The sequence below is a fragment of the Caretta caretta genome, chromosome 1 (genome assembly GCF_965140235.1).
Source record: "Caretta caretta isolate rCarCar2 chromosome 1, rCarCar1.hap1, whole genome shotgun sequence".
NCBI lineage: Eukaryota > Metazoa > Chordata > Testudines > Cheloniidae > Caretta > Caretta caretta.
This window is the reverse complement of record NC_134206.1, coordinates 22,653,817-22,666,163: the sequence shown is the minus strand read 5'-3', so window position 1 is coordinate 22,666,163 and position 12,347 is coordinate 22,653,817. Positions and strand designations below refer to the sequence as shown.

The 12,347-nt window shown below is 45.4% G+C and overlaps 1 protein-coding gene across 6 annotated transcripts in view; it reads left to right on the top strand.

Annotated features, from left to right (window-relative positions):
• The first annotated feature begins 978 nt into the window (after positions 1–978).
• Positions 979–12,347, top strand: part of SYTL2 (synaptotagmin like 2) — an 86,543-nt gene continuing 75,174 nt past the window's right edge. For 5 of the 6 annotated variants that reach the window (XM_075126510.1, XM_075126505.1, XM_075126499.1 and 2 more), the window contains exon 1: positions 979–1,103. The gene's annotated coding sequence lies outside the window, so the exon portion shown is untranslated. Of the gene's footprint in view, positions 1,104–1,224; positions 1,618–12,347 lie in introns of those variants that run through there. The other variant, XM_048841437.2, reaches the window with a different exon arrangement.

Below are 12,347 nucleotides of genomic sequence, written 5' to 3'. Positions count from 1 at the left end.
GCAGGGGAGAGTGAAGGAGCAGGGGGAGGAAAGCAGAAAGGTGACTGGGGAAGGAAATGGAGGAATAGGCAGGGGGAGAGGGAAGAGGCAGGGGAAGGAAAGCAGAAATGTGATTGGGGAAGGGAATGGAGGCACAGGCAGGGGAGAGTGAAGGAAGGGGGAGGGTGACTGGGGAAGGGAATGGAGGGATGGGAAGGAGCAGGGGAAGGAAAGCGGAAAGGTGACTGGGGAAGGGAATGGAGGGATAGGCATTGGGAGAGGGAAGGAGCAGGGGAAGGAAAGCAGAAGGGTGACTGGGGAAGGGAATGGAGGAACAGGCAGGGGAGAGTGAAGGGAGGGGGAGGGTGACTGGGAAGGGAATGGAGGGATAGGCAGGGGAAAAGGGAAGGAAAGCGGAAGGGTGACTGGGGAAGGGAATGGAGGGATAGGCAGGGGAAAAGGGAAGGAAAGCGGAAGGGTGACTGGGGAAGGGAATGGAGGGATAGGCAGGGGAAAGGGAAGGAAAGCGGAAGGGTGACTGGGGAAGGGAATGGAGGAACAGGCAGGGGAGAGTGAAGGGAGGGGGAGGGTGACTGGGGAAGGGAATGGAGGAACAGGCAGGGGAGAGTGAAGGGAGGGGGAGGGTGACTGGGGAAGGGAATGGAGGGATAGGCAGGGGAAAGGGAAGGAAAGCGGAAGGGTGACTGGGGAAGGGAATGGAGGAACAGGCAGGGGAGAGTGAAGGGAGGGGGAGGGTGACTGGGAAGGGAATGGAGGGATAGGCAGGGGAAAGGGAAGGAAAGCGGAAGGGTGACTGGGGAAGGGAATGGAGGGATAGGCAGGGGAAAGGGAAGGAAAGCGGAAGGGTGACTGGGGAAGGGAATGGAGGGGGTGGTGATTGGGGAAGGGAGGAATAGGCAGGGGGAGAGACCAGCGCAGGGCAGGCAGCCTGAGCGGGTCTCTGGCGTGAGAGAGGGCGCGGCAGAGGGAACCTCCCCTCCCTGCAGAGAGGCTTTTCTCCCATTGGTGCGCAGGGCCAGGCGGCTCCTGTCCTGGGCGAGGCGCGCACCTCTCCCCACGCAGAGCCGGCGGCGGCGGCCGGGGAAGCAGCTGGCCGGGGGGAGGTAACGCGTTCTCTGGGCACCAGCCCCGGGGCGAGCGCGGCTTGACCGAGAGGCGGGGGTGCGGGGTTGACTGGGAGGTGGAAAGGTCCTGTGCACTACCCGGCTCTGCCAGCCTGGCCGGGCGGGCAGGAAATATGCGCAGTGCCGCGCCTCAGAGGCGGAGAGCGGCAGCCCAGGAGCTTTGGGGTTTGCGGGGTGCGCGTGGGGAGGAAGAGACCCAGCGAGGGCGGGCGTGAAAGCGGAGGACTGAGACGCGTAGGAGGCACAAATCCCGTCCCTGGTCTCAGGTGCGCTGCAAAACAAGCGAGTGTCCGGAGCAGGGGCTGCTGCTGCTGCATTGCCCGGCGGGGGGCGATTCCGGAGTCAGGGCACTGGCTGCCGGGAGAGCTGTGTGCAGTTAAACTGCTTTCCTCTCCCCTCTCCCCCCGCTAGTTCCCAGTTAGCTAACTTACATTGATGTTCCAGAAACGGCTCCTACCCAGTTTTCTGAGCTACACTCTCCTTAAATTGCCCGGTAGGTGGTTGCAGAAGCTAATGTGTTTGTATGGAAGAAGGTGATCCACTCAGCTGAGCCTTAACGCGCAATTCGGGGGTGTCTTGAGTATTGTAGACACAAGAGCACGTTTGTGTTTCCTCTTGGCACAGAGCTGATACAGCCAGAAGAGAGAGAGAGAAAAAACAATGCTTCCATGCTGTTCCTCTCTTTATTACCTATACAGGTGCTAAATGTTGTCAGATATGTTCATATGGTTTGGCAAATATTTATTTTTCTTCGATAGATATTAATGGGGGTGTGGTAAGACGTCTAGCTAGTGAAAGAGCTACAGTATTGTGGCTGTTTATCACTATAACCTCTTATCAATCTAGTAGTTAAACTCTGAAGCTGTGTTTTCTGCATATGCAAAACAAACAGATCTCCTGTAGGGTAGGAGAAACTAAAGACTGACAGAAGTATAAACGCAATCAAGGTGCTGGAGACAGAAATAATTAATATACTTGATTAAAAGTATTGAGCTAGAAACATGGGTACTGCTATGTGGTGAAGGAGTTATTTCAAGTGTCCAGTAAAGGTGAGCGTCCTTTTGTACAGTGGCCAGCTTCTTTCTGCTGTGTCAAGGTGAAAAGAGTTTGCTATTCTGGCTATGACATGTTGAGCGTGTCCAGAAACGACTTACCATGCTCTGAATCTTTGCGTTTGATGGTCAAAATATCCAGGTTGTGGGAGTTTAGCTCTTTACAGCTGACTTCCTTCAAGGTACCCCGTTATCCTAGTCTAAAAACAGGGTTTATTTCGCTAACCTAGTGACTCAGTAATAAAAATTGCACTAAAACCACCCATTCCTGGTAATTCTGAACCAATGTAAAACCACAAAACTAATGGCATGCAAATATAGTCTAATTTGCTTAGCTTTCTGTGAATGAAGGGGGAACAGTGAGCAACTGAATGGTTTCATAATTGCTCTGAAAGTCTCTGGTACTGAATGCTAACTTGGTAATTGCTGAGATTGCTTATAAACTTGAAGATATCTTCAATACAAAAGCCACACTGTACATTCAAACATTAATTATTTGTATGGTTTCAGAGTAGCAGCCGTGTTAGTCTGTATTCGCAAAAAGAAAAGGAGTACTTGTGGCACCTTAGAGACTAACCGATTTATTTGTATGTGTTCTATCAAGCTGGCTGTTAACAAAAAGTAAACAGAAATGCTCTACATTATATACGCTAACTCTCCTGTAAACCAAGCTAGATAACTAATTGGGAGTTGAAATATGCTTTCCACTGTGGGAAAAGTCTACCAGAACTTAGTAGACAATAATGATTCTATAGGATTTATTAACCAGCCTACTTTAAAGGATCTCATTCTCTTTTAAGTATTATATGTTTTTAGAAGTTAATTTTATCACTTATTGCACTACTGGAAGGGGCTTGGCTACTGGGCTTATAAGAATGGTGGTATAAGAGCTTAAATAGAATGGAATTGAATGTCTGTAGAACGGTTTTGAATTATATAGGATTTTCATAAGGGTCATTAGTTTCTGAAAGGGAAATCTTAAATCCTTAGTCGAAACAATAAGAGCTGAATTATTACTATATCACACTTTTTGTCTTCTGTACATTACAAACTTTGGCCTGATCGTGAAATCTAATGTATATGGCTGAAAGGGTCTGTCAACGCAGGTCACATTGCAGCAGTGGTGATTTTAAACTTTGTGGCACCCCTGTCAGGTAGGTAGGTAAGCACTAAGCCCATTGTAAAGAAGTGGGAGAAACTAAAACAGAGGTTTAAAAGGATACTAAATTTAGAGTTAAATAACAAACGCAGTTACTTTATTTTTAAAAAACCAAAAAAGCCAACAAAAACACTGCCATTAATATTTAGACAATGTCATTGGAAAAGTTGTTAAGGAAACAGTCCTCTGGCATCCGTGGCAATAATTGCAGCATTTAAAACCTGAAAGTGTACTTGATTATAAAGAGAGTGGAACTGATCATTCTGTTCTCATTGCCCAGACTAAGACACAGGAAACAGCACCGTTAGATCTAACGGTGTCATACTTCTCATTGTTTCCTAAAAAGAGGCTTTCTTTCCTCTGAAGCATAAGATGTTGGCATGGCCAGTGTCCAGATACCAGACAGATCACTGTTCTGTACCAAATTAATTTTGTCCTGCAATGTAGGACTTGCCAGTTTCCTAATATAAGATACAAATATGGTTCCAGGTTAGTACTTGGGACCAAAGATTTTTCTCTAGCACAGAATGTGGAATACAAACTGCAACAGTTAGTAACGGAGATTAATCAAGAAACTAAACAGGATAAAAACTCAAAAGAATTCATTGTTTTCTGCCCTCTATCAAATTTCCTGCGCTCATGACCAAAAGGAATCTGGCTTGTCCATGCTCGATAGAACACTTCTTTCTTCTGTAAACGTATCAGATACATTCTTCTGAATAAGACTTAAAATAAAGCCCCAACAGGCATCCATTATCTGAAGGGAAATATAAAAATAATGCTTAAATACTCAATGAAGGAAATGTTTTCTTATATATTATAATTTTATTTCCCTTTCTAGTTGGCACTGATGACTTCTACTAATGAAACCTATCATTAGCTGTTGTAATAAAGAAGTGCTGTTCTTAGTCAGGTGGTGGTCATCAGTTCAGATGCTGCGTGCTATCCAAGCTTCTAAGGCAATAGTTCACTTTCTCATGATCAAAGCTCACTGGCTGTTGCACAGAAGGTTGGAAAGTTTTACTGTAGTTTAATACCAAATCAATTTAATGAGGCACCTAGATCCTGTCTTCAGGTGTTAGGATGTTTCGACATCATTGCATGCCTAGGACATAACATGGGTTTTGCTGCAATGGGTTGAGGTTGGTTTCCAGTTACTTGGTTTATTGGTGATTCAGAGGATTGGCTGATGGTATTGGTTTTTAGCAGAGTTATTCAGCACTTCATTCCTGTGGTAGGGAGTCATCTGGTTTCACCCAGGTACAGCAACCTAGCTCTGCTGGATTCTCACCTCGTTGTAAATATATGGTTTGCTTTGAATTTGTAATTTGATGCTGTTCTTCCTTTTGCCATCCCAAAAGCAATAAAGAGTGCTGGAAGAAATTTCTCTGCTTTTATAGCATTTTAGCAAAGAATCATAAGCACTTTACAGAAATGAATATTTCCAAAAGTTCTGAGCCAAGTTGTACTCCTTAAACTGTAAATATGCACAGAATATGTAATGAGATGTCCAGTTCTGCCCCTGCCTCTGCTGACTTCCTTTCCCTCTAACCCAGGGGTGGGCAAACTTTTTGGCCCGAGAGCCACATTGGGGTTGTGAAACTTTATGGAGGGCCAGGTAGGGAAGGCTGTGCCTCCCCAAACAGCCTGGACTCCACCCCTCCAACTTCCTGCCCCCTGATTGCCCCCCTCAGAACCCCTGACCCAACCCTGCTCCTTGTCCCCTAACTGCCCCCCGGGACCACACCCCCGCCCCTAACTGGCCCCCGGGACCCCATCTCCTATCCAACCCCCTGCTCCCCATCCCCTGACTGCCCCCCCGAACCTCCGCCCCATCCAACCGCCCCCTGTCTCCTGATTGCCCCCCTGAACCCCTGCCCCTTATCCAATGCCTCTCCGCCCCCTTAACAGGCCGCTCAGAGCGGCAGAAGCTCGCAGCCCCGCTGCCGCCCCGCCTGGCAGGAGCAGCGAGCCAGAGCGCCGGCAGCGAGGAAGGGGGGGCAGAGGGGAAGGACCGGGGACTAGCCTCCCCGGACGGGAGCTCAAGGACTGGGCAGGATGGTCCCGCGGGCCGTAGCTTGCCCACCTCTGCTCTAACTACTAGACTTAGGCTCCCTCCCCTGCAACAACCTAACTAAATTCCCCACCACCCGGTATTGAACTTTGAAAAGATTTCAAACACTATGGACTCAATGTTGTCGTCATTAAAGCCTTTGGAAGATCTGCTGTTGACTTAATTGGAAGCTGGAGTAGGCTTTATATTCGTATATTCAGATTGAATTGGGAGTTTCTCAAACCATGTACCCACATTTGCTTGTGGGACACGATCGGTGGTGTGCAGCCTGGCTTATCAGAATAAGAATCCATTATAACTACACTTACTGTAATTCTGAAGGTGGCATGCCAAGTAGTCTGAATTTTAGATGTTATGCTAGATCAGGAAGTTTGAGAACTACTGGGTTAGATAAATGTTTTAGTCCTGCAGTATCAGGAAAACAGATTTTAAAAGTGCCTACAATTCTCTCTCCCATTTCCACCCACCCCATCTTGTTAAAAGTAAATGGCTTATTTTCTTCAAAAGTGGGTTTTAAAACTGAGCACCTGTTTCAGAGAACTCAATTATTTGAAACATGGAGAGGATAATTCAGACTAACACCTGTGTTGCTGAGCTGTGCGACATCATGCAAAACTCAAACAATCTGCTACTGAGAGTGACATTTTCACAGTTGACTGACTTCATGTTATTCTCGGTATCTGAAATCACAACTAAGGGGGACTGGTGCTGCAGCTAGTTTTCAATTTTTGCGCCAGGCCAGGGTGAATCCACTAGCTAGTGAAATATCAAATCATGAAGGTAAATGTGCCATATGCATCAATGCTGATTTCTCCGTCGAAGGGATTGTGGCTGACACAGTTCTATTTAACTTTTTAAATTTCTGATTGTTTTGTTGGAAACCCCAAGGTAAATTTCTGTTCAAGACTGGATGAGGCCTACATTTCACAGTATTGTTTTTCAAACTATGTGCATTTTGAAGTGCTGATTTGACTCATGATCTAAATTGAAGTACTATTTCCCATCCCTGTCCCACTGTTGTCTGTATCACTGCTGGAACATTGAAGACTATCACCCTGTTTGTGCTTTTGGCACCCCGTCTCAACAGCTAACTTGATTCTAAGTAGAGTCCTGCTGTTGGAATAGGTGTGTGCTTGAAGCACCAGCATTGAAGGCTCAATTCACTTATACGCTATACAGAGCATAAAAGGGATGCCCAAACTTTGCAACCCTGAGATCTTGCCCAAAGCCTAAATGGTACCCTGACTTTTACTCTCTAAATGTGTATGTATATTTTGTTTCAAAAAGCATTTAAAAAAGGGGTCTCCAGTTGCTCAGAGCCATCATGTCGGAAAGAATAGACAGAGAACTTTTGGTTCAGTCCCTGGGCTATTTGCATGGAGTAGCCATCAGTTACAGCAGAGCTATAGTGTCAATAACAAAAGCAGCGGCTATGCTTGCAAATCAGGGTGGCTATAACAAAAAGCTAAAATGGGATGGTAAGGGATGATCTGGCTAGCCACACTGTGCCTCCTACCCAATTAAACATGCATGATAATGACACACTGGCCTTTGGCAACATAGTGCATGATCTCAGCTTAGTACTATGCCTCAAGCAAAATCACTCTGTCCCTCTGCTGAATGCTGTGTGTGGACTATAGAGACTTCAGATGCAAGGCAATGGAAAATCAGACCCTTCATACAGTCACAGCAAACTGGGTATAAAATGCTACCGTTCTGATTTGATAGTGTTTTGCACTCAACTTGCATGGGTATAAATGTCACCATCAGGTGCAGGACAACAGAGAATCAGAGCAGTAGGCTTGCAATGGTGTATCTCTTTATATATGCTACCTCGAGAGGGCTGCAGGCTGCATTTTAACAGCTTCACTCTTAAGTCTTATAAATGCTAGCGAAACCTTGGCAATGGTTTCTTAGAGTTGCTAACATTGGCTCAGCTCCATGAGTGTCAGCTGTGTTGTGAGCCCACGTGTACGTAAGGCAACTGTTGCCACCAGTGTTATAAATTCTGTCAGTTAACTCTTCTTACAGCAGGTCTAAAGACATGAGCCAGCAACCATCTACACTAGGGCTTCTGATGTTGCTAACACCAGTGGTGGTATTTCACCGGCAGCCTCCCAGAGGCCTCCCACTTATTCTGCACCTCATGTGTCTCTTCACAGTGCCGGACTAGACTCAAGCTCAACAGGGTCATCTTTCGCCACTAATTCTGCCAAGCTCATTCCCTTGGCTGTGGTTTTGTTAGATAGCAGGTAGGGACAGTGGGAATCTCATTCACCACCCGTGGTGCTGAAGTAAAGGTAGTATGACAGCAGGGTTGAACCTGGGTTGAACCAGGGACCTCCAGAGCTGAAAACATGAGTTTCTGCAGCATGATCTGAAGAGCCAGACTCTCTAGCTTTGGGCCGTAATAGGCATATTCCTCTGTGGAGGCACAGGGGTGGGGGACACACAACATATGTAGATTTGGGGGTTACATTAGCAGTGATGGGAAGTCTGCAAAATTTTCCGTTGTGTGGACAAGTCTTTGTAGCGAATCTTCATTTCACTCTAGTGGATTCCACACTGATAATCCTCTTGGACTGCAGTAATTACCACCTACTGGAGAGATCTTCAAATCTGTCCTCCAAGCCTGCATCTGCACTGGGAAACTCAGGAAGAAACTGCTGCTGGTTCCGTAGAACTGTGTTAGCATTGGTGGGTGCCTTAATATAAACATGTTTCTGGGATCTTTAATACCAGGTCTATAGTATTGGAGGGTAACATTGTCAAACCCGCACAAAAACACCCTTTTATTAGAAGGTTCCACTGTATGAGATGTTGTGGATCTGCTTGTTTTTCTACTCTGGCTCCCAGGGGCTAGGTAAACTTTAGCTGAACAATCACCACTACATAAAAAAGTGTTTAAAATAGAAAACAAAAAACCAGGAAATGTCTCACTTCCCAGTGCCTCTGATGAAAATTTCTTGATAACTAGCTGCTTTCTTTGTTCTGCATGTTGCTGTTCTTGACTCATGTAACTACCAGACTGACTCCACAGTGCAAGTAGAAATGAGCCTACATATTAGTTAATGGGGGGGGAGGGCACTTCTTTCAGCATTCCCACTTTGTAAAGTGATGTATTTCAGAAGCCACATAATTTGACTGTAATTTGCTTAGGATAAACTCTGGCAATAGCTACCAGAGTCTGGTAGCAATTTTTTTTTAATTAAAAGCACAAAAAATATAGGGTTAGTTGCCTGTTGAAATTATAAGAGAGCAGAAAAAATTAGAGGCTGGTCTATTTTTGTTCCTATAATTTTGGGAGGGCCTTTCTCAGACTGATCTATTCTCATTCCTGCGGACTCCAGAACTCATAGGGGAAACCTAAGCTAAATGCATAAGTTATCTCTGATTGGGGCTATAAGTATGGTGGAGTCAGTGATCATGGTTGTGTGAATCCTGCTTGGTCGAGCTCATCAGGATTTGTTTTTCAAGGTGTGGGCAGGTCTACTCACTAAGGAATCTCAGGCCATAGAACTGGGTAAGAGCTAGCTGTATGGCCAATAGCAGGACTGAAGGAACATTTCATGGTCCTGCTGCTGAAGATGGGAGGGGTGGGGTGAGAAAAACGGAAGGAATGGGGTTAGCAAGCAACCCCACTCATCTGAAGTGCCTCCCTTTTGGTGGAGGGGGAACAGCAGATCGATTTGCTGCTATGTGTCCAGGGTGGGAAGAGCAGGCTGGCTGTACTAGAAGGCTATTGGAGGGAAAAGAGTAATAGTCACAAGGCCTTCCAAGAAAATGAAAATAGATGGCACTCTAACAGGAGGGGGAAGAGAGAGAAATGAGGCTGGCATCATGTAACTCTGAGTTACATGAACTTCAGTGAGTTTCACTTTCCTGTGTTTTGCATTTCCACGTAAATTTTTCACATGGTCTTCCATTGGTTGTGCAATAGCAACCCTTTAGGATGATTTGGGAACAGCATTGCTTGGTGTACCATCCAGGCCTCTCCTTGGGCAGAATTAGGGTGGGTTTAAGGGTCAGCCAGTTCCATTATCAGACGCAACTGGGAAGGGGTCAGATGTTCCCTATGAAGGGATGAGAGGGCTCAGTTGAAAGGGGGCTGCAGGATGGAGGTTGGCTCCTGTGACTAGCCCTGGAGCAGAAGAGGGGAGCAGAGTGAAAGGCCTCTGGGTCTTGGCAGCCTACTTTGGGTTGTGAGCTTTATTACTTTGTGAGGTTTTGTTTGAATTAATAAAACAGTGCCCTGGAGGAAAGGGGCCTGAAAAATTACAGGCATGGCAGTGAGTCTTCCATGGGCTGCTGAGACAGGCCAGCAGCCCACACGCTGTGTCATTTTTCTTTAATATGTTGTAATCGTGACCAACAGTCCTGATCGTGACTGGTACCTCTGTTTCATTGGGTGCTGTACAAATATATAATTAGACACAGTCCCTGTCTGTAAGTGCTTACATTCTAATTTAAAGAGGCAATAAGTAGGTTTAACAACCAGCAGCAAGGTAACAGTGATGAGGTGACACCATGGCATAGGGTAACTATAGCACTACTCAATGGGCCTGACTCACCCAAGACCTAGATATGTATTTTATTATCTGCCACGGTGTGACCGAATGCACCCGTGGTCACACCCTACACACATTATGACCATAATGGCTCAGGAGATGTCATCTGTCAGGAAATTAACTTGCTTTGAAATTTTCACAAGTGTCTCAATTTTTTTTAATAATAAACAGACCGAGGGGTGGAGGGTTAGGGCAGCGGTGTCTTAAATTGAGTTTTGTGAAGTTTGTCTCTGACTTTAATGCTGGGATAAATGGGGGGTGGGAAGTATGGGAAACGAAAATGGAAGGCTGAACCTGTGTGATTCTGCTACCCTGTTGTGTGCAGCTTTTGGAGCGAGTATGGCCCTCTGTCAGGGGAAGCACAGATCATGGTGATACAACATAGGATGCTCTACCCTATCTTCACAGGCACATCCTTGTGAGCTATCTTCAGCTCTTCATTTCCTGCCTCTTATTGTGATAACTCAGATGCTGCTTGTAGTGTGTGAACAGGAGGGTGGAGCAGGAGCAGTCTTTTTGCTGCTGTTGCAGGCCAATTAATAATTAATTAATTAATTATTTCTGAGTGTGAGTGTGAGTGTGTGTGTGTGTGTATATATATATATATATATATATCTCAAGGAAACTTCAGCTGAAACAGCACTAAAATGGAGTTGTTAGATTTCCTGCCAGCCCCTCAAATCCTTAATCTTTTCCCAGCTGGATTCTTGTTTGCCAGGTCTTAAACAATCTGTTAGCCCTGAGAACTTTTTCTATGGCCATTTCTAGGCTCTTATGTGCTGGCTGTTGCTATGGGAAATTTAATGGGAGTTCGGCATGAAGCCATCAGCCCTGAAGAAATTCCAACTAGTACAGAACCCTACAGCATGTCTTCTCACCTACCCTGGCTACCATGAGTGAATCAGACTGGTCCTCCCATGTATTTCCATAGAATATAGAGTCAAGTTCAAGGTCTTGGTCACCATCTTCAAGGTACTCAGTGGCCTGGGTCCAGGATAGCTGAAACACCTAATGGTTTGGGATGAAGATTGTGATTGATGACTCCACTCCTTTGGAAACATTTATCTGTGCAGGAGATGGAACTTTCTCAGTGGCTGGTCCATGCCTGTAGAATGAACGCCCTCCGAAACCAAGGACCATCAGAACCCTTGCCACTTTCTGTTCCAAGATGCATTTCTTCAACCTGCCTTCTTTAACACAGAGCAAGTGCATATAAAAAACCCCAAACCCACTAACCAAATTAAACCAAAACACTACATTGCACACACAACTCTCCCATAAGGAATGGAATGAGATGGAACAACCTGCATGTGACAATGTTAGTAAAATCGCTTAATGCACGATGGGAATGCACTCCGATATTGTGGTATAAGGACCTATACAGAAATAGAAAATTAGAAAATCTATGCTAACCAACTTTCTTAGGAAAGGACCAAGAACTTTAGGGTGAAGCAGTAGCTCTTTAGAATACTGTGTGTTATCCACATAGCATGTGGTTTGTATGCAAATACGTTTCCCAGACGACTATCTTCTATCTAACAGTTCACATATCTGCATTGAGCTTAGCAGACACATGATTCTGCAAGCACAGAAGCGCTGTAGAACTGTGTCTTTAATGGTGATTCTTTTCCTACAGTATGTTTTACTGTAGTATCTGGTGAGCAATTGAGATACTCTCTAGATCATTGCTTGGTTTGTTTCTATCCGCCATTGTCTTTATTTTAATAAACTCACATCTCTTGTATCTCCTATTTATGGCACAGAATTCTGTATAATTGTTACTCATTTTTTATATTGCACTGCAATTTTACACTTTATAGAACATCATGAAGTATTGATTATTTTGCAGTAATAATGGATAAATGTCAACAAATCAGATACACGTAAGTATCAAGCATCTGTAAGTTTACATGTGTATTTATGCCAGTTGTCATAGTTTAGGGCAACTTCACCTATATTTCCCCTCTATGGTCTAGAAAGGGCACCCACTCTCAGGTTTCTGGCTCGCTATCCATCACCTCTTGTGGACCGAGACGTGTGTTTCTCCCACTCCTGACAAGGGTATTTCCAGGCTGCACAATTCCCTGCCTACACTATGAATTCCCCAGCAAGACAGACTGCCTCAGCAGGCCTGCTTTGCCTTCCTTCCTCAGAAGCTATTAGCAGCGTAATTGCCCACAGTTAAGTTGTCCCCCAGCACTTGTTAAGGAAGCACATGTATTCTTGAGGTGAAAGCATTACAGACACACATATTGAAAACCTACAAGCATGTTAATAAGCTGACCAGAGATCACCCCAGCTCAACAAGGGCTCTGGCAGGTAACAGTTTCCTGGGTGTGCTTGTTCTGAGCCAAGATGGTTCTCAACTTG